The sequence below is a fragment of the Protopterus annectens genome, chromosome 5.part0 (assembly GCF_019279795.1).
Source record: "Protopterus annectens isolate FY-2018-M chromosome 5.part0, PAN1.0, whole genome shotgun sequence".
Classification (NCBI taxonomy): Eukaryota; Metazoa; Chordata; order Ceratodontiformes; family Protopteridae; genus Protopterus; species Protopterus annectens.
The window spans coordinates 1761656638-1761680854 of record NC_056735.1 but is presented as its reverse complement, the minus strand read 5'-3'; the positions used below and the strand labels follow the sequence as shown (position 1 = coordinate 1761680854).

Sequence of the window (24217 nt, the reverse complement as noted above, 5' to 3'; positions counted from 1 at the left end):
TTAATTAAATAAAAGAAAGATTAGGTCTATGTCATACAGTCATCTGTGACTTGCCAAGTAAACAACTTTTCTTCAAGGAAAGACAAAAAACAAATTGAACACTTATATGGGGCAAAGTAAATACAAATGACGTAATACCTTCTGGGCATCTTGATGGAATGATGCCTTAGGTTTTATCTGAAACTCTGAGAATATGTAGTATATTGCTTTCAGTATGGAACACCAGATTCTGAAGCAGCAAGTACATTCCTTGTAGCACATAGTTCATTTGCCTGAAAAAGTAGATACACTTCTCTTTATGAATCATTATGTTTTTCATTTATTTACACACTTTTAATCTTGGTGAATCAGCTGAAATACTTAAAGAAACATGGGAATCAATAACCAATGGATCTCACACCCCATGAGTTACAAATTAATGCTCTACAGTAAGTTTGCAATGAGTAGCAGCTGCCCAGCAGCGTGTTATTTTATTGTTATACTCCTGTCTGTGAATATAAAACCTATAAGCAGGAATAAAAACCTAATAGTATTCCGTTGTTGGACACCATAAGGCACACTGGGTACTTACGTATTATCGCAACCAGATTTCCAACCTGGCATAATTCGTTATGGCTGGCCAAAAATATCTATATTAACCTTAAAAGGGGTGGGTAAACTACAAAGCAGTAGTCTGTCACATTGGGTATGAGGCAGGAAAAGGACCTATAGTCACATTTTCTTTTCATGGGCGGCGTACATTTCTGACATAACTTAATTTAACATAAAGTAAATGTGGCTGCTGCTTCACATTTATCATTACTTTTACAAGGGAAGAACATTCCAGTTGTGTGGGACATGTTATCAAAATGAAATGTATGCTATATATTCAGCAATGTGTACTTTTATTGGCATTTAAGGAAGTCGTACAGTAAAAATGTTACAAAGTGTGATGGTAGCTGTAGGGAGCAATTGCTTGGCTGTTTCTTGGTCTGTGTTGAAAAACTGACTGCTTTCACTGTTAAAATCAGCTAATGGTAGTAAAGCAACGGTTATATCACTGCTTTCTTTACAAGGATGCTGTTAAAATTAAAAGAAATAATTGGTAACAATCACAGATTACGGTGTCGGCAGGTAAAGGGGTTGTAAATGGGCTGCTTGTGTTGTTGGGAACCTGGTGAGTTTCATCAGTTGTAACACTAACAATGACTCAGAAGCAGCACTCATGTTTCTTTTATTTTTCATAAACTTACGTCAGTAAAAGATGCTACCCAGGAAGAGGAATTTTGCTGTTATTCCTTTTCCTATGTGATAAACAATGTGACAGAATATTACTTAACAGTTTACATGCCCCTTTTTAGGTTAACATAAATTGTTTCATGAAAACATTACAAATTATGATAGGTTAGGAATCTGGTTGCGATACTACATAAGTGCCAGGCACTGCTAAGTAAGTGTTAAGATATGTCAGCACTTTCCTGTCTATAGGTGTCATCTTGGGTCTATGGAGTGGGTTGCACAGGCATAGAATCTATTTCGATGGAATAGGGTAGGGATATGGCCATAAGATTACTTGGATGTGACACTGTGAACTTTGACCATGATGGGATTTGCCTGCCATCATCATCATCATCATCAGAGCCATACACCTTCCCAACATCAGGCTGGCCTTTATCCATGGCAGAGGACACTGATGATGCAACATCTGTGAAAGCACCAAGAAATTGCCAAGTTAAGTAAGAAGCCCACACCAACACCAGCAGCTTAGTGAAAATGCTATAATTTAATAGAGTCATTGAAGAAAACTGTGGTTAGCATACCTTGGGCAGGTGGCCTTTAAACATGTAGGCTTGATGTTCCTGTGAAACAAAGAATTCCTGCTTGTATATTATATTATATTACCTTGCAGTGAATTAGTATTGCAGATATTACACCATATTTAGACATTCCCGCCTGGGTCATCACTAAAAGATATGCACAGTGCCATCACTGATATCTGTCATTACACTGTGAATGTCAAACCTGTCTAGACACCCATGCACAGATGCCAGGAATTCTTCATCTCTACCAAAGGTGGATCAGTTGTTGTACACCCTCCCATGACCCTCTGCTGCTGTGCCAGGTGGGTTGCCCTAGAGCCTGTGTGCATTAATCATGTCGGTTGCCCCTCTTTGGACTTGCTCATCATTCCAGTCTTGGCCACTCAGTGCATTGATATCATCTGTCATGTTCCAAAGACACGAGCATGAAATACTCTGTCAGGTGTCACATGATGGAGCATCCCCCAGTCATGCCAATGGTCTGTAGCAAGTTTTCATTCTGTTTGTAGGAGTTTGCTTTCTGATTTTTTGCACTTTTCAGATGAAAACCTGCAGTTGCAAGGAAATATGCATCTGAAATGTTACCACCTCACATGCAATGGGGCAGAATTTGACAAGACCCATGTGCCCTTGCAATAATATGGGGGATTACCCACATGTGCATCTGTGATTCATGCAGAGATTTTTGTGTGTAGTGTAACTGGGTATGTTATCCATACAGGATAGGCCTGACTAACTACCCTGGAATAAGACACAGGATGAACACAAGCGTGTATGTGTGGCACAGTTCCTGGCATCTGCAGGTACATTGGCCACAAAATCAAACATAAAGGCACCCTACACTCTTTGGAATGCTACAACATTTTATATTAGCAACTTGATACACCCTCCTTACTGTGAAGTTGGTACAGGCCCAGCACATGCTATGAGTGACACTGTTTGAAACCTTCCTGTCAGTGATATATAGTGCTCCTATGTGGTATATGGTGTGCATGTTCACAGCTCTATCACCCTTATATGAAGTAGGAGAGTATGTGTGTGCATTCCACAGATAGACATGGCCATATAACAGGACATTCTACAAGATATGATTGTGATCATGTCAGAATGCACACAGATGTCTCTCTACATCAGTACGTGAAGACCTTTGCTTCAACCTAATGGAAGTAGCACAGGACTGATATATAACACCCTGTCACAGATGTACAAACATGATGATCTAAGCTGTTGCCTAGGCCATGGACTATACATGTCCCTACATTGATTCTGCACTAAGGCTAGTCAGATGTAGTCATCAAAGAACTTGGGATCCATAGCCTGAAGCTGAGAGACTTCCATCTCCAACTGCTTAGGACTACTGTAGCTACTTCCCAAACATCTGTAATAAATGGGGGGGGGGGGGTGCAGAACTTGTTGAGGGTGTACAGACATAACTAAGAAACACTACTATCCTGGATGATTGTACACATATCAACATAGGTTTATGGCACGTAACAGGATGGAAACCTCATAACTTTTATTGAATTGCAGCAGGTTACCACCCAGATGTCATGACAGTAGACCTTTCCTGTATACAGGCCCCTTAGTAAGTACGCATTGTTGTCACTTACACCTAGCAACCTAATCAACTATGTAGCAGCACAGTGCCATGGATATCATAAAACACCACACAATTAAAGCAGTAACACTATAGCACAATTGAGTAAAATGCCATTTCTCATTCACTTAACTTTCTGTAAAAGAGTTTGTTTGTTTGTAGCAAAATATAGATGTATGAAATATGTGCTCCACAATTTGTTCTCTGGCAATCTCCTGTAGTGCAATGAGGTCTATAGCACACAGGGTTGCTTTTGTCAATTTCAAAGTTTCTAGTATGCTAAGGTGCCTGATGAAAATTCATGTTCCTGAGTCTCATGTTTAATTTGTTATGATTTTAACCAGTATAATTTTAAGAGGATTTGTCAACTTTGAATACTTACATGGACAGCTGCAAACTACAGGCTGCATTTGTGGGTGGGCTAGTAACCCCTGTGGGGAAGTGGGGGACTATATTGCAGTTGTGTAGTCTGTAGACACTAAAAAGTGAAAGTATTAACACACATGTAGGCATTATGATATTTCTCCAATGTTTTCATGGCTTTGCACAGAACCCAACACCATAAGTTCCATACCATATATTTTCACCCTGTGTAATGGTGGCATCTTGACTGGTCATACTACATAGTTACTTGATGTTGTGCATCATGTGTTAGCAACATCAAGGTGTGTGATCAGGATAGCGTTACCATAGTTCTCAGGAATGTCTGATGCCACCTGTATACACCACTCTGGTGAGCAATGCCAGTAACACTTCAGTAACCTGAGCAGGCACCATTCAGACCTTCTATGCCAATGGGAAGAACAGGTCAGGGAACATAGCTGGACACTGAAGTGATGTGCACTGTATTTCTTGTTTTTGTTGTTTAGCTCAGGAGGAAATTACTGAAAATTCCATCTTGTACCAGAACAGAATGGATCATGTCTCCAGGCAAAGTGGTGGGTATTACTTCATGTCATCATATTGCACTATTTTTGTTAATTTCTCTGCCTGCATAAGTTAGTCATATTTGCACAGTGCTAGAGTATAACTTGTTAGATCTGCACTTATTTAGGCTTTTTTGTGATCTATAATTGGGAAAGCTTTGAGTTTACATTCGAGTGGGAGAAGAGGGGAACTGAGTCATTTCTGAGCTTGTGATTGCTAAACGAACCTGAGAGTGTGCTTTTCTGCTATTGGCCAGAGGGCTGTTTTGAATGTTTTTAAAATGTCTCTGCCTGTATAAGTTAGTCATATTTGTGCAATGCTTCTCATCACAGTGCAGCATTTAAGCGTGCACTGCACAGACAGGGAGACATAGAACGTAAACTTTGCCTATGTAACCTTCTTAGGTTCCTAGTGCTCATATATCTGTAGCTGACTAGAGAGTCACTGCTTTGGACAAAGAGACATGTTGCTCATTGGCTCATTGTGTGCTGACTTACATTGTTTGTTTTAGATAGATAGCACTCCAGAAAATTAGCTCCAACCCCATTGATGCCACTCTCCTTGCACCTTAAATTTATAAACTTTTGGAACCAGCTAAAGGTCGGCAGGCCTGGGATTGTTGAAGAAAAGTCATCCCAAAGCTGAGCCAATGGCCTGGCTTGGCTCTTAGAGCCCACTAAGAGGCTAGTCAGAGCAGTAGCTAGGTTAAAAATAACCATGTCTGAAGTCCAGAGCAGATTTAAGAAAAAAAAAAAAAAGAACTACATCCACAGCCGAACACACATTGTCATTACCAACATTCCCTAAAATGAATGAATGCATTCATTGCACTTCCTAACTGCTTGCACCCGGCTATCCTTTCACTGTCCCTAAGTATAGGTCTGCTGATAATGAAAAATAGGAAAAAAAAATACAAGCACAACATATAAGTATATCACTCTCTATGCAGTTAGTGGAAAAAAAAAAAAAATATTTCCCCTTCTAGTATGTTGTTTGTCTTTTCGGCTTTTCCCGGTTAGGGGTCGCCACAGCGGAATTCCAGTCCGTTAATGATTGGCAGTAGATTTTTATGGTGCCGAGTTGCCAGCCCGATGCCCAACCTTCAGTGAAGGCACACCTATTCACGCATGTCTTTCGGAGGCCACTCGACTGTGGGGAGGAAATGCAGACTCCACAGAGAGGGCACTCCAGCTGCGAATCGAACAGAAGAACCTCTTGCTGTGAGGCAACAACACTACTGCTGTACCACCGTGGCTTTATTTCCTCTTCTAGTATAATGATGATTTACTGCAAAATAATTTCAAAACTCGGCTAGAAATGGTCAAACAGCTCCAAGTTTAAAACTAGATACACTGCTAAATGGAACAACTAGAGCATTGAGAAATGCTTGCTAGCTTTATGTAAGAAATCACATTTCAGTTCCCTTAAGGCAGACCACAGTAATAAAAAAATCAGTACTCTTAATAAACTATTTGCTACTAAATACACAAACTGTCTCAGTAGGCTGTGACCCTTCTAAGAAGGTTGACAATCTCTGACTGTGAAGTTGCTACAAAATATAATGGCAAATGTTGCTCTCTGATAGATACTGCCCCTCCAGCAAACCATATCAACCATAACTGCCCTTTACTATTATGTATTATATGCCCTCAAAAATGGTAGCTGCTTTCTGTGTACTAATTTCTCACCGAAAAAAGAATAAAAAGTGTAAGAGTTACAGTTAACATTTTGCAATTTAAGCTTGGAGTTGATAAACACATATACTGCCCCCATCAAGTCATAAGATCATTATTTCCCTGCAGAGATCATATGATGACCTTGTACGTTCATGTACAAAATGCTTCCATACTCCTCCTCCTTCAAAAAGACAGCCCATTTTATGCAAATCTCTGGTGCTTGAGTAAGGTGAGAAAACAAAAAGAAAACAAACACTACAATAATAATAATATAGCAATTTCAATCTGTTACTCTTAAGCGCATATACTCACCCCTAAACATACACTAGGCATCTCTCGGAGATTCACTGCACTGAGGTACAATCAGGAAAAATTGAGAGACTGGGGCTTACCTCAGTAAAAAAAAACAAAAAAGAAACACAAAAGAATTCTGCCCATGCTGTCCTTAGCATTGGTTGTACCTCCCACAATCCCCTCATCTCTCTTTCTCTCACTGAAACAGGCTAATTTCCCTCCACAAAAGTATACAAGCACTCTCATCCTAAAAATAAGCTGCAAATCTTTTTATAAAAGAATTGCCCAGCTGCAATGTTGAGCATTAGTCTTCTCCCGTGTAAAATGTTTAAATACTATTCTCTTTCACCATGTGGCACCATGCTCTCTGGAATTCCAGGTAACCACAATGCTTCGATAAACAAACTGGAATTAATGGGAAGCATTTGCAGCTTGCCAGTCTGGCCTGAATCAACAGTAAGCAGTTACTCAAAAAATAACCTTAAGATTGTGGCTCAGATCATTCATTTCTCTTTAACTTGCTAAATCACAAGTCCAGTCCCAGCTTATACACAAGCTCTGGCTTGCCCACTTCAATAGCCAACCTAGTCGAAATGGGTATCCTGAGATAATGTAGAACTTATTTCATGCTAACTGACAGGCACTTACTACTTAAACTGATAAAGTGTGTGAGAGATGTAATTACTTAATGTTATTGGTGGCAAAACTCTCAACTATACCCCCCTACAAATGGCAAATAAACTGTCAGTAACACACAGTTCAACAGTATCCCCATCACGCACAATACTGACCAAACACAATCTACATATGCTGAGGCTATTAAAAGAAACCATCTAAACCACAATGGCTTCTTAAATTAATCAGCTCCCCACTGCATGCTAAGACTCTGTATTCCTATCACTACTGTAGCCAATTTATGTAGCAGAACTACTTTATTTTTTAATATATGCCAAACCTATAAGTACTGTAGCCAGTTCCCTAGACATCCAGTCAAATGAGCATTTGGTCAACAGCTGTCTAGTCAACTGCATATGGTCAACTAGGCAGCTAATCAACAGGTATAAAAGATCACACAAATTCAAGTGTTGGGAAATTTGCCCTTAACCTGTGCTTGTGCAATCTCGGAATTAGTATTAGCAGGTGGTTTTGTGGGTATGTATGTGTGTGCTGGGGTGCAGCAAAGTATAATTCATTTTTAAAAAGTTAAAGATTGCATATACTGAGGCTATTTCTCAGAGTATGCATGTTGATGTGTCCATGTTATCGACCACATGCTGTTGATATTCTTATAGTCGACTTTAGGCATTTTCACTTATTAGTGGTACACAAACACACACACACACATGTATAAATATATATATATATATATATATATATATATATATATATATATATATATATATATATATATATGTGTGTATACTAAGTCTCTCCATCTTTAGTCTTTACTCACTGCCTTCCCCTGCTTTATTCCATTACCTTTTGTCCTTTTCCATCTCTACACCTTCCTTTTTCCTTCCTTCAACTTTTTCTTTGTTCTATTTCCCTGTTTATTACTGACAGTTTTATTGACAGCCATAGGATCTCTGATTCCCTGCTCTATATGAGTGTTATTTTCCCTCTTCTTTTAAATAACTCATATAAAACAAAACTGTTTTGTGAGAGTTTAAACTGATACTTGAAGGAGTCCTCCTGATTTCACTGTTTCTATAGCCCTATTAAAACAGTTTCAATCCCACCCTTGCTGTATGGGCCCTCTTCCACTCACCTTCACTATGCTTGGCTCACTCTGCTCCCTTACCTTACCCCACCCCAATTCTCACCTGCCCTTTATACTTGCCTCAACTCCACCCACAGTCAACTCTATCCCTGTCACTACCACCATCCAATTAGCCTATCATTAAACAACTTCTCAAACTCTAACCCCAGTACTCAAGTGCTTCCTATTCTGTACCTTTACAATACTCCCTTCTAAGTCCTTAGTCTCTGTATACACAAGTCTCCTTTCTCCATATTTCTACCACTACCCTAACTATACATCTCTTTCATTCATAAACTACTGTAGTTACTATCTGCTTGACTTACCTAGCCTATCCTTTATTGCTCCTTACCATTTAGTCAATACCTCCTCTTACCACCTAAATATCATCTCTTTTTGTCAAAACAGGGCACAACCTCTTTTTTTTAGTTTCCCATTTTCTTTTTTTTTCTTCTAAAACATTTACTATTCTCCCTTCCCATCCATATCTTCAGCATATACCATAGATCGTTCTCTTACATAATCTTTCTATTCCGCATAATCTCTATAGCTTATACCTAAGCTTCCCCTTCTACATCTGACCCCACAGCCTTAATCAGGCTACTACCTGCCACATTTGTTATCATTCCCCTTCTGCTAGCCTATACTACAACTTAACATTTCCAAATAATACCAAACAACATCTCCACTACTACCGCCCCAAGGTCCTGCCATAATTTCACCAACAGCTACCATGAAATTCCTCCCTGCTTATACAACCTAGCTTCTTGCCTCTACTTTAGACACAAAATATTTTACTACCACCTCACAGCCTACACAATAAAACTCTCACTAATAAAAATGAAAACAGATATTATATCCAAATTCTATGCCTCTAAAAACTCTCATTATGATGACATCCACCCATATCCAGGTCCACTTAACCCACCTCATAATCCAGATTTAAGACAAGATGCCACAGCCACCTTCTATTCTTATCTCAACCCCTTCCTCCACTTCTAACTTACAAGACCTATCTGCTCATCTTAATAATTTCACCTCTCATAACCCTTCTGTTGTAAAATTGAACCCTACTTCACCTCACTCACCCTTGCTCACTTTTTCAGGACCACCTAAAAAACTGAACCTTGACACAATAAACCTACATAGTATCTGTAACAAAATCACTGAACTGCATGCCTGGATATCACAATATAATCCAGGCATCTTAGCTATTACTAAAATCTGTCTCAAGCCTAGCATAAAAGATATAGAACTTACAGCTGATAAATTTCGAAAGAAAGCACGTGGAATAGCCCTACGTTATCCAAATTCATGGTTTACTATCATGTACTTAACTTACAGGTGATCAAGTCCTCTTTTGCTCAAAACAATTCCATAAAAGTCAGAATACCAAATTCCAGTATAACCAACACAAATACCAAACCTTGAAACTCTCTACTGCTTTGGACCCAAGAACAGTCATTACAATGGGTCCAGAAGGGGGCATGTTTGGACAGTCAGTAATATTGGTTTTTGACATTAAAATGTTTGCAATGCGGGACTCACACAGGTGGATTCGACCATCTATGAGTTGAGTACATGATATTAACTGCAAATTCATATATACTCACCCACATGTATCACAAAATTACATAATACCAAATTACTCTGTTTTCTAAACTTAAAAAAAAGACTAAAAGCCTATGCATTATTGCTCTTTGTATTCCACTGGTAACACTATACTGATAAGGGAAGACATGCTGTCTTGGATATCTACTACATTCTCTAATAAAACTATCATACTTTGTGATGTTAACATCAGCTGGCAGAACCTGACCCCCAACTACCCATCCTCAATCATAAACATCCATTGGTTTATGCAGCTTATAAAAACTCCAACTAGAAACAATAAAATCAATGACAACAGTACCATTCTTAACTGGATAATCATTTCTAATGCAAGTAAATTTAATTCGGTGAGAACACTTCCCTACTCTCTAAGTGACTGTCTTCCAGCATGTACTCATAGACTTACCACACTTCAGGTCAAAATGCATGAATATAAAATGACAAGAAACTTTTCAAAATTCAACCAACAGTCACTTATTGATATACTGTAACCCATACATTGTTCCTTATTAAAACAATCCCATTAGATGAGGTGGTCAATAATTTCAGTGCAATATCTCTAAACACCGTAAATAACCTTGCTCCTCTACATAAGAAAAAGACTAAAATCCAATCATTCTCCTTGGTTTTCCAAGCAAAGCAAGAACCTAATGGTTAATAGAGACAAAGCATCGAAAGAACGCAAAAACACAACATAACAAAGCAACTTCATTTCTTTAGGCAACTTTGTAACTAGGTTAAAAACAATTTGAAAGCAAAAAGAACTTTTAATTACTCCTACAAACCATCCATGATCATAAGCCCAAAAAGTTCTGGTTCTCAATTAATTCTCTTCTAAATCCTGTCTCAAAAAAAACAAACCTAACCCATTTCATAATAGCCTCCCCCAACAAACTGTAACCATAGCCAACACTTACTTTACTGAAGCATTGCCAACCTGAACCAAATATTCACCCCTGCCCACCTGCCCATCACCTCTAACATCTACAAATTCTCATCTTACTATTCCCACCTCTCTCATAATCATACATTACCTGTCTCCCCACACTTACAACCCTAGCAGGCTGCCTTCAACTTCTATACAATCTGAAAACAAATAACCCATCACCACAAGTCATACCTCCTTTACCCTAACACCTGTCCCCAGTGCCACTATAAAAATTCTACTTAAGCTCAAATTCTGCTATGTCTCTCTGTTGGCAGTAATTATCCTAATTAACAGCTCAATACTTGAGGTTTATGTTCTTTCCTTGTGGGAAAAAGTCACATCATCACCTTTCTCTGGTAATTCAACTGATGTATTTAATTTTATACCCATTGAAATACTGTCTTCCCTCTCAAAACTCCTAGAAATATGCACCAACAAGCAACTTATCAACTACTTCTTTCAAAATCAAATCATAACCTGTACTCAACACAGTTTCTGGACTGCCCACAGCACAACCTCTGCCTTACTATCCTTCATGGACACTTTAAATAAAGCTACGGATTCAGTCAAATTTGTTTCCTCACTATTCCTCTATCTGTCTAAGGCTTTCAATATGGTCTGCCACTCCAAACTCCTGCAACAGTTGTCCAAGATTGGTTTATCACTTCCCACATTTAACTGCTTCTATAGCTACCTGTCTAATAGGCTTCAATCTATAAAATGGGCTCTTTCTCTCCATATCTACCCAATAACATTTGTGTTCATCAAGGCTTTATTCTTGGCCACCTCCTCTTTAAGACCTTCACTAACAGTCTTCCCACATCTTTCTGTCAATCCTCTATTATTCAATATGTAAATGTCTTTTCATTTATAGGCTCCTCCAATAACATGTTACATTTTCAGCTAACTATACTAATGCCCAAATTCTACTCAACTGTAAGAAAATTAAGCTTCTCCTATTCACCCCAAAAACTCATACTAAAGATAAAACCAAATTTAAAATAGATTCACCGAGCAATACTGATATAGGAATATGCTCCCACACAAAAAGAATGGCAATAAAAAACAATCTCAAATTCGACCATAATGTTCAAAATAATATAAAAAAATTACCAAAAACTAGGAATGCGCTATAGATGCAACCACTTTCTAAACAAGTCCACTAAAGCCACCCACTGCTCACCAACATTCAAACCTCGCTAAAAGCTAAACTTAAAGTATGGTACAATAAGGTTGCTAACTTTGCAACGAATGCAAACCATTATATCCACCATTGCACAGCACTCAAGACACTAAATTATCTCAAACTTCCCCACCACATAACTTACAACTTCCTACTACACATTATTTATAAATCATCAGTTTGCTCTGCCTCATTACTATTCTCAACATGCTAATAAATCTCTGCATCTGGATGGCAAACAGCTCCTCACCATCCACAAACCAAACAAGTCCACTGGACACTGTTTCTATGTATCCAGAAGCTGGAATTCCATAATATTATCCATTAGAACTAACTCAAACCATCACATCCTCAAAATCACACTAAAATAATTCCTCTATAAGTCTTCCGTCTGCTCCTATTCCACTCCTGGGTGAACTCTTGCCTGTTACTATACTAATCCCTTCACTCTTCATGTCTGCTTGTTATCCACTTATAATTACTCCTCTGCTCCAAATATGAAAGAATCATATTGTACTTCTAGTCATTAAAATTCAAATAATTAATATTTGATACTTTACTGCAGTATAATGTATCAGCTCTTGATTCATGCCAAATTGCTGTATACATGACTATTGTTTCTATTTTTTCATTTATGTTTATTTCTCATTGATGTATCTAATTCACTTGATTTTGTATTGTACAATTCATAAAATTTGCATTGTTCTGGTATTTTTCCTCCCTGGGCCTCCACTGAAAATGGGCACTGATGACCGAACTGGATTTTTGCAGTGAACAAATGTTACTAAATAATAAAATATATATATATCAACCTTTGAAAAGATGACAGACAGTCCTAACTGCTTTGCCAAGGATGGCCTGCACCTAACTCCCCAAGGTTTTTGTATACTGGCAAAAAAATTGTCCAACCCCATTGTGCCATTTTTAGGCAATGTCAGTCTTCTAAAGCTCCCAGCATAAGAAAATATAATTTGGATAACATAAGGTTATTACTGCTCAACTCTAGGAGCCCTAACAAAAAAAAAAAATCAGTTCCTACAAGCACTCCTTAAACTGGAATGCATCAATCTATGCATTGTCATGGAGCCCTCATTCAAGATGATTGAGAGCACCCCCATCAGTGCAAGGTTTCATGCTTATCACATATTCATGCCCTCCATACTACATGAAAGCACTAAAGGCAGTGGTGTCTCTATATTGGCAAAACAAAATTTTAACTCCAGACTCATTAAATAGAATAATAACCTGAAACACCTCCTTATTATACCTATTAACAAAATTCCTTAGCACATTTTATTGTATTATATGGTCTGTTTCTTTATATCTCTAGGATAAATGCCACTATAATCTTCTGCTTGTCACATTGTCAAACCATTTCTCTTCACTCAGAATGTAATACCCCACAGCTAGTCTTCATCAATACCTGAGTAGTTTTACTAGCATCTCCCAGCCCTATATATAGCTTTATGACACTGCTTGCATGTCCAATTCTATATTTCTAAAATAAACCTTATAATAGCCATATATAACTGTTTCTGAACCTACTTAGTATCCCACATCTTAATATCAATATTAAATTTTCTGCCTAAAGAGTTCCTTCCTTCACTTTCATTTCTTTAAATTTCTAATCACTAATCACAAAGATTTATTATCAAGTTGACAAACCCGTCAATGCACCTTGTTAAGTGTTTAATGTTCAACATTTACTAAACACAAGTTTTTTCTATACTGTAATAGTTTCTTTATTCCATGCGATTGTAATCTAATTAGCAAATGTATGTGTAATTGTTGATGTGTGTTACTTAATATCTGTTTAAAAATGTGTGTAGTATGTTGGTTGTTGGAGCTTTTCTCCCTGGGTCTCCACTGAAAAGTGTTTTTTTTTTTTTTTGACTAAACCCATTCAGGCAATCCCAGTAAACAACATCAAAATAAATAAATATATACATGTCCCCTTAGCCTATGCTTCCTATCTGACTAGCTGGGAGTCCCCAAGCATTATGCCAAACACCATTCTCCTAGAGGAATTCAAATACCCCTCCATCAGCTGTGAGACATCCCCTAACCTATATGCCCAGAGATTTCTGGATTTCATAAATACAAACTTGCTGGACCAGTTAATCTGCATCCCAGTTAGGGGTGGCAAAGTCCTTTACTCGGTTCTCACACATTTGGGACAGATCTGTTTTCTACCAGATGTAACTTTCTCCCTGTTCAAATCACACCATAAATCAATCACATTCACTATAAGTCTGAAGATGGAAGCATCCTCCAATAACTTGTTATTCATAGATTATCTTAAAGATAAACTACTAAAACTGAACAATGACCTGGCTAGATTCCACATCCCCCTCCTACCTGATAACCTCATCATATGCAGAATCATTTACTGCCAAATTTTATGTTCATGTAAATAGCTACATCTGTCCCCCTTCAAAGGAAAAACAATTCCAGATTTAAAGATAAACCCTATGGTGGAACCAAAATATAAATAGGCTCTACAATAAAAGAAAAAACCCTTTGCATGTAAAAATAAAAGTAACTCACTTGTTACCAAAAACACTCTTACTAAAGTTAGTAAGGAATTCCAGTCCCTGATCAAACCAACCAAAGCTGGATATGAGGTAAAACTAACCATACAGGCTAAAGACAATAACAAAGCATTCCTTAACTATGTCAGAAACTTCAGAAACAATGCTAAGTTTACAGAGCTATTAGTAAATGATACTGCATACTCAGATCCAGAGGACATAGCCAATCTTCTAGTGGATAGATTTATCTCAAACTTCACCTCGCCCAACATTCCTATATCACATACCAGCATACACATACACCCTCAAATCTCCTGATAACAAATCCTCAAAGTACTGTCCAAGGCAGAGTACATTGCTTTTAAAGGGGCCAGATAACATACCAGGATGCCTCCTGGCCAAACTGAAACAGAACCTATCTAACCTCTATAGAGACTATTCAGTATCAGCCTCCAAAAAGGCTTTCTGTTGGATGAATGAAGGACAGTAACAGTCATCCCTCTGCACAAAGCCAAGGCATAAATGGGCCCATGTAATTTAAGATCCATAAGTATGTCCATCCTCATTTGTAAAGCTATGGAAAGGATCATTATAAAATTAAAAATATGGACATAGACAGGAAACAAACTCTAGACTCAAGCCAGTTTGGTTTTGTTAAGGGTAGGTCCTGCCTATTTAACCCAGTTGACTAAGCAATGGAGAAGGAAAATTGGTGCAAACTGCATATCTAAACCTCACAAAAACATTGAACACGCTCCCACACTCTAGTATAGTTGATAAATTCACCTAGCTAAATGTGAATCCAAATGTAACTTGTTGGATAGCAAACTGGCTCACTAACTAGTTAGGGTGCGTGGATCTACATCCTCCAAAAGAGGTGTTCCCCAATGTTCATTCATCAGACCTCTTCTCTTTGGCATTTACTTTGTGGAGGTCAAAGCTAACATTAAGGGTTAATGGATGACCAGGTTTGCAGATGACTTTAAACTTGGTTCCATCATAAACTCTCCAGAAGACTCCAAGATCTTCTAAAAGAGCCTTTCCCAAACAAATAACTGGCATTAAAACCATGTCCTAAAAGTAAATGCCAAAAATATTTATAACAGTATCCTTTGGCAAGCATGCCATCTCCTGTAAGTATCATATTGACAATACACCCCTGAAAAATTGATCCAGTAGCTAGGGACCTGAGAATCTATGTAGACAATGAATTGTCCTTCATCACCATGTATCCACTATTGTAAGAAAGTCCTTTTAAATTGTGCAGCTTATCAGTAATGGTATGCGGTTGAGGTGTAGGGATGTGATCATTCTATTTTATTTGGCATTTAGAAGGATGATCATTATATATGCATTATGCCACCTTTGGTATATACCTGTATAAACACCTTATACAATGTGAATGACCACAATGCTTTCTCACTAAGAAATTAAATGGCCTAAATCATAAAAGCTACACAGATGGTCTGAAAGCCCAGTCCATTTTCTAGGTATCATTTCAGCTACTGATGGGAGAGCTCTAACTTGTAAATAATGTCGCAAATGATCCCATCCTTTCAGATATATTGCATATCCATAAGTCCAGTGGTGGAATAAACAGCCACTCAAGAAATCTAATTCTCTTCTGCAATATAAATAGGACACATTGGAGGGACAGATATGTATGTCAGCAAATCCTGATTCTCTGGAATCATCTTCAACACCACATAAATTAAAGTTTGTCTCTTATTCTATTCAAAAGCAATCTGGAGAAATGGATGGGAAACTAAAAATTTACCCCTGGTTTAGCCCATTTGTCCCTTCAGGATAGGGCAAAAATGTAATTATCTGGACTCTGGATTCCTTGTCACTTATGGATAGAGGTAACATGTGAATGTCTGAGATCATGGCTACTTGTTCTAAAAATACAAGGACTCTCGCTTACTCATACTTATAATACAAGAACTTTAAACTTTTTTGGGAATGCACGGCTAGGCTTCTAACAATCCTCATAGATTAATAGCCTAGTAAGTACATATAAACCTTTGTAGTATTTAGTTACAGTATTGCAGTTTAGCTGTGATCACTGCCAGAGTTTGTATAATATCAGTAAATCATATGTTGCATTTTGTTAAAGTGTTGCAAGTTACCTATTACTACCACTATGATAGTTTGTATGCATGTCAATGGAACATGTAATTTGTAATAGTTCTGTAACTTTAGTTATAGCCACTGCCATAGTTTGTAAGGTATAAGTAAAGTCTGGTATGGTGGTTGTTGTGAGGCCCTCGGTGGGATATTTCCCATGCCTTCCTCCACCATATGCCAACATTCTTCATACCTCTGCTTGGCATACCTCTGTCTTATTTGCTACATCCATGTTGTACAGCCTGGTACATAGCAAATAACTTTATGATCATTGCAAAGTACTTGCTGAAAGTTTTGTCAGTTGTATGATTGCTTCTCTGACTGTATTACAACACAGTACCCTCACAGGGATACTGGGTTGCATGTGGGTTGCATGTGTTATTACTGTGCAAGTCCACATGGTATGTTCCTTCAGCCATGCCCACAGGTCACTTCCCATCACCTGTCCATGATCTCTTACATTTTCAACATCCCCCTGTCACCTCTGTAGCATCTATATCACTACAGATAATCTAGGCAATGGGGACAGTAATTCTACTCACCTACGTGGACATCCTACATTAAGGCAGAATTACCTGGCTAGTACAACATTAGGTAACACTTATAGTGGTTATATCTAACAGACCAAATGTTAATGTCATGTTTCTGTTTGTTTGTTTTATCTCTCCCTCTCTGTTTGTTGCTATCCTTCATTTTACTATTTTATTTCATGTTGCTGTTTTATTCCAATCCATTTATGTTAACATTTTCTGCAGCATCTTCTACAGCTGTGCCAGTGCCATGGCACAAGTCCCCACCCAATCATCAACCCAGCATTCTCCCACCAACAATCTTCCTGGCACCAGGTGTCATAAGCAGCCTCTGGCAGTCAGTCAGGGGAGGGAAGTTCCATTCTTTCCTTTGGGGACACAATTTGTCATCCTCTGGGAGTTGGCAGAGGTGGTAGGAGAGATGGTGGACTTGCAGCTGGAAGCCCACACTGGCAACCTGGAGGGGGGTCTCATATAACTTTAAGAGTGACACCACTGCTTGGTTCTGCCACTACCGCCATTTCAGACAGGGCCCAGTGAGGAGGTAATCATGGTGAAGACTGACCTCTCTGCGAGTGTAACCCAGGCAGTGTTATAAGAAGTGTTGGATACCCACTTCATCCTCCATCTTTGTGTTCCTCTTCCTTGTGTGCCCCCTCCATCCCTAGTTTGCTGTCCAGTCCACCCCATCACCACTTCTCTTCACTCTGTCTGTATGTTAGTATATCCATTATCAACCCTCATTTGAGACAGCACTTCCCACTCTTTTCTGTCTATATTTTATGTTTGTTTTTCTATCCCTTTCCATCCCCTGCCTTCCCTTTCATCCTTCCCTATCTACCCTTCTCTAAAAAAAAAAAAAAAAAATGGGCACCAGCTCCTAAAAAATATACCGTTCAATACCCTTTCTCCTCCTCCACACTGCCACTCTTGCCTCAGCCGTGTTCTTGCTTATGATCATATGCTTGTTCTAACCCTATTCCTACTCTCCACTCCACCCACTCCTTCTCAGTTTAAAGCAGTAAAGCTAGATATAAAGACTGACAATACTCATTTACTATGGCTTCCTGACATTCTCATAGAGTCTTTATGTAACACATGCATACATTTAGGCACATACATACTTACTACTTACTTGTCACTTGTCTCCATGGTATTCCTGTTTGCAATTGCAAAAAACAATCTTTAACTACTGAGCCTGCCATTTTGCAGTAGGGTTTATTAATTGGTCACAACTTAAGATGCAGTGTTTTCATTAGTTAATTGATAATTACTTTCACACTGCATTAAGCACCTTGGGATCTCCACGTTAGAGATAAGGAAGATATTTGTTCTTGACCATGACGTGTGAGAAGCAGAGAAGAAGCAAAGTCCTGTCCATGTACATGCAAAGCACTTTAGGTGTCAAGAACATCATAAGAATTCATAAATTCCTGTAACAGTAAAGTATTCCATCTCCTGTGAATAGTTAGAGGCTTGTTTTATCCAGTGGTGAGTGTGGGTCCAAATTCCATCCTCCTTAAAAATAAATTGTGGCTACCAAAGGCAACTATATTCTAAAAATGATTCTGAACATGGTGTATAAATTGTAATTATTATAATAGAATGAGATTATAATAATATAATATTAGAATAAAATTGTGCAATAAATATTGCATTAACAATAAAGTAGAATAATAAACTGTATATAATAATATATCACCATATTTATAGTTATATATCAAGATTTTCTAACAGAGTTCTGTGCTGGGACCACTTGTATTTGGCATCTACTTTTCTGAAGTAAAAGCCAATACCAAAGGACTCTGGCTGACTAAGTCTGCAGATAGCTGCAAGCTAGGAGCAGTCACTGAATCCCCAAATGACTTAGCTATCCTGCAGGGAGGTTTGTCCCAAATAAATAACTGGTGACAAAATCAAGAATTGAAGATAAATTCCAAAAAAAGCAATATTGTATCCTTTGGGAAGTCATCTACTCCAGGGAACTACCACATTGACAATACACCCCTAAGAGATGACCCAGCTATTTCAGATTTGGGAACTTATGTGGACAGTGACCTAACTTTTGACCAACATGTGTCCTTTGCTGTATTGATCCTGTTCTTAATCTGGGTAGAAACAGGTGTCTCTATGCAGGTGTTAATATAATTGTACAATATTTCTGTGAATGATTCCGCATAATCAGCAATACTTTCAGTGTTTGGGTCACTTGAAATTTTGCCACTTGGTAGTGGGATGTTTGCCTTGGAATAATTCCTAAAAGTTCTAGGGTTAGCCAGTGTCCCTTCATTTAACTTTACTTCAAAGGAGACAGCTTTATGATCTTACCTGATCAGCTAGAACATTACACTGGGGAGGGCACAACATTCTCCCATGTTAGTGAGGACTAGGTCATGGATGTTTGCACCTCTAGTTGCCGTGCAGATGAAGTGGCCCAAGGGTATTGCATTTTACGACCTTCAGGAATCTTGGGCCTGCATGTTAGGGTCAAGTATGATTCCCAGTTTATATTGGGGTAGTTAAAATTACCCATAAGTATATCATTGGGTTGAATGGGGAGTATCTTTAGTACATTTAAATGTTTATTATGATTTTCCTAGGTCATAGAGGGGGGACCTATAGCTTGCAAGGATATGGTAGGAATGTAGAAGGTCAAGTGTGTAATACTTACGGATCAGCCTTCAGATGTGTTTGTTTTTAGTGTAAATAGAAACACCTCTATCTTTCCCTTCCTGAGTAGTAGTTGGCATAAATGTGTGGAATACAGTGCAGCTCTGCACTGACAGGATGCTCTCTGTGGCTTTAAACCATGTTTCAGTAACTGCATAGATGTCTACAGTCTCCAGGGTAAGAAGAGCTTGCAGAGAGAGGAGTTTCTTGTTTAGAATCCTGGCACTGAGCAGTAACACCTTCAGATTTTTAGCTGGTTCAGACATGTCAGTAGCTTTTCTAAGGGTTGGCAATGTCTAAAAAAAAGGCAGTTTTGAGGTGGACAAAGTTTTAGCCAGTATTTGAAATCCTAGAGGAGACAGGTACAGACTCTCTGGCAAAGCAGAATGGTTTGTCAGCCATATAATCCTATGCTGGCAGATATTGTATCCCCTTCAAATAACACCATACTCTAAGCCAATTGTAAAGTCAATTTTTTTCTGTTCATATTGTGGCATCATCCTTGGAGAAGGTAGAATCAGTCCTAAGCTCATACTGGCCTGGGACACACAGTCTGAGAGCTCTGTCATGTCCCTCTTCATGTAGTCCAGGGAGGTATGTCTCAGGCCATTTGCACCCACATGGACTATGACTTGTACTTGTGGCTCAATGACCTAAGTGCATGCATGATCTAATGGATTCCAGTCCCTGACAGACAGCTGACCATGACTCTCTCCTTACTTAGCCTAGTCAGTGAGACATCTGTGTGTCTCACAATGGAGTCCCCTCTAATCAAAATATTGGGTTTTGTTGCAGTGTGCCTTATGGGCATAGAAGCTGAGACACTTTTGGATGTGGCTGTATATGTAATGTTGGGTGTTGAATTTGCAGAATGCTTTTGAGGCTGCTGAAGATACTTTTTGTTTGTGCAATGTCTGGAAGGTCTTTGTGGTTTAGGGAGATTACATTTAACAACCTCAGCATAAATGGCCTTATATGTCTGGTCTATGTGAGATGGATGTAGTGTGTATGTTTCTGACAAACTGTTATAAGTGCTTGTTTGTGAAAGCCTTGCCTCCAGAGAACATTATGTGACTGCATCTCTCTCACACACTGTATCAGTTTGTTTGAGAATTAACTGGTTGTCAGTACACATGAAATACTTGCAAAATTGCCACAGGATGCCTATATCCACCAGGCTGGCTGCAGAAATAGCAGGGAAGTTCATGTCCATGACAACAGATCCTTGTTTCGTGTTCTACAAGTGGATGGTACAAGATGGGCTTAAAGCTGGCTAGCTGGGTTGCTGTAAGAGTAGAAACTGCAATCAGGACTATCTAATACCAAACTTGTTGCACAGACTAGTTGCTTTGTGCAACTAAGTACTGCAGAAATTTCAGGGGTAGTTTTATATAGAAAATTTCAATTCTGTGAGCAGTGTCAGTGGTACAAAAAGTTGCACACTCACCTTTGGTGCAGAAGGCTGTTGGCTTTATTCCCTCACCAGGTAAATAAATTACCGATACTGGAGTTCAGCTTAAGGGAGTGCTTCACTCCTGAATGTACCATCCTTCATATTAAACAGAGGCCCAGAGATGGTGGTAGTTTAGGTGAATGTAAAACATCCCACAGCACCCTTTGAAAAGAGTAGAAGTTTCCCAATGCCCTGGACAAATTTCCCGATAGTATAAATACCATCTTGGGTCTCCCATGAAAAGAGGCTGTTAGCCTAATGGGGCTAACATGATCAACAATGGATAAATAAATAAATATATACATACATACATACATAAGTAAATATGTGCCAGTGTATATGCATGGCACTGTTAACCACCACAGTGAGATGAGAAGAGTCATGCAAATGTGCCAAATTTATAGAGGCAAAGAAAAATGACCAACAAAGCAAATAGCCCTATGACAAATCAAGCAGTCTCACTTAAAGCCTTCCTATGTGATTCCCAGTTAACACAGACCAGGCTACTTTTTACTGTCACTAGAAATGCAATCCCAGGCCTTCTTAATGTAAAACCATACTACAGTTCGCCCAAAGTGAATTCTAACAGGACAATCAACAAGCTAGCTAGAATATACACTTTTAAAATGAATGCAATGCAGAGAAAACAGCAATAATGTCAGTGAAAAGCAATGGCACTTTACAATGATAACATGCAGACAAATGCAGTAAATAATTTGGGGTACTTACGTATTATCGCAACCAGATTTTCGCGGTTGCGACTTTCGCTAATTTCGGTAGAAATGAGGCCAAGAAACAGTGTAACTTGGCATCCAGAGTGTGTGTATTGCTGGGGAATAATTTCGGATTACCTTTGGGAACAAAAACAGTGGAGAAAGCCCTCTTCCCGTTTTTTGCATGCTTGTATCGTCATGCCTGCTGTCAGTGTGATAGACAGATTGCATTTACTGTGTGGAAGGAATCCTTCAGAGAATAAAACACAGACATAGTAGTGATGGTTTTAGTGACATTTATTTTTTTAACAATTTCTAAATATAATAATGGTTAAAAGTAAGCAAGTGTGGGTTAAACAATTTCTGAGTGTCTGTGTTTTACTTTTTTGAAGAATTTCTTCTGCAGGTTCAAAATGAGACAAACGATAGTATGATAGCTGCCATGAAAAGTGTAGCGTGCCTGTGTAATGCATGCAAAAAAAAACAGGAAGATGGTTTTCTCCACTGTCTCTGTTCCCGAAGGTAATCTGAAGTTATTCCCCAGCAAAACACACTCTGAACACCACTTTACGGTAAATGTAAAGTTTTGGGGCACTACTACACATTTACAAAGACGGTTTCAATTGCTTCATGTACTCCTATCTGTGGTGGTATGCGCATTTCGCAACCGTGAAAATCTGGTTGCGATAATACGTAAGTACCTAATTTAGAAATGCAGCAGCAGTAGTTTTAAATATTTTGGAAAAGTGCAAAGAATCAGTTTAATGTACTTATCTGTGCCGAGATTGCACTGGATATAAGCCAAACACTCATGGAACAGTGGAGTGGACCCCAAATGTCTGTGAGCTCTTTGAAAATGAGCTAACAGCAGTGCAAGCATTGTGAATTTATAGAGGCAGAGAAGGCTGACTAAACAAAGCAAATAGCCTTCTGACCAATCAACAGACTCACTTAAAGCCTTCCTCTGTGCTTCTCAGCTCAGACGGACCAGCACACAGTGCAACATATACAGTTAGAAAGAAGTGTCAGTTCTGCTTATTCCCTCTTTACCACAGCTCTGCTCTGTAACTGTAACTGTAGACTATAGTAACCGTTGTAAGCAGCAGACATTTATCTATAGTACTTAGAAAGAATCTGTTAACAATAAATGGTGCAGCATTCAGGTGAATAAAAATATGAGTAAGGAAAACTTGTCGAACTCATACACAGTTATGGGAATGAAACCCCCCTCCCCCTTACTAAATTAAGAGAATGAAAGTCAAGACGCAGTTATCTTCACTATTTTAAAGATGTCTTGTGTTGTTCTGTTATCATGGGCAAGTCCCACAGGTGTGTTAATTTTATGTGTGTGCAGGTGTGTGTGTTTGTGTGTGTGTGTATACACACATGCACACACGCACATGCACACACACACACGTACACATATGGATATATCAAAAGACACAAGTGATTCCCAAATGAAGATAAAAACAGCTTTGCAGAGCATTTAAATAGTGTTAACTCTGAAAAGATTTACTGATCCAGGCCATCAGTAGACTATCCTTAGTGAAAACTGAAACTACTAGGCTTTGCTAGACAACTGTTTCACGTCCCACTTAATACTTGTTTTATATAATAGTCATTAAATATTACCAACAGATTAAACCTGTAGCCAGAGAACTTTAAGATCTATATTCAATTAGTTGAAGTGACCAATGACTGAAAAGAGACTACCTTACACACGTAACATGCTCTGTATTAAAGTTATGTATTCTGATGATGTTGATGTCATCCCAGTAAACAAAAAAACAGAAACCAACTGTCTACTAGGTAATTTAGCTACAGAAATAAAGATTCACTGATGGCATAACCAATTCTGAAACTCCTAATTTGAATGAATAAATTGAGATCAGGTTATTATTTTTTCTTGTTGAGCTGGACTAGCACCCTGACAATAGAAAGTGCAAGAGTGGTGTGTCAAATATTTTCAGACATCAACCTGGTCTGTTCCTCCAAGCCATATCAATGATGACCCTGATATTTGAGTTAAATTAGAAATATCCTGACCAAAAATCATTAAACCATCACTTATGATTTTATCAGTAGCCTAGGAGCCAGCAATATTAGATGGTTACTTTTACTTTTAAACTAGAAATTAGACAGACATGGACAGATATAACCAATGCTATTTCTACCTACCAAATATAGACTAGCCATCCAATGTCACATATTTAACATAATGCACATTCTCACAAGTAGCACTCATTATTTGACCAACTCTCTCAAGGACAACTTACAATTGTTTAACTTTCCCTAGATTCACCATAATTTCCATGTGGTGATTTAAAAATATCCACTTTGCTAAGAGTCTTGTCCAAGTAATCAAAAAAGTGAAAAAAGGGAAAATGAAAATATATTTTGGCAAGACTGGTTCAATATG

The 24217-nt window shown here is 38.4% G+C and overlaps 1 long non-coding RNA gene across 1 annotated transcript in view; it reads right to left on the bottom strand.

The window, feature by feature from the left end:
- The window catches only part of LOC122801885, a 37635-nt gene that overhangs the window by 884 nt on the left and 12534 nt on the right, over positions 1-24217 (bottom strand). The gene's annotated exons all lie outside the window — the stretch shown is intronic.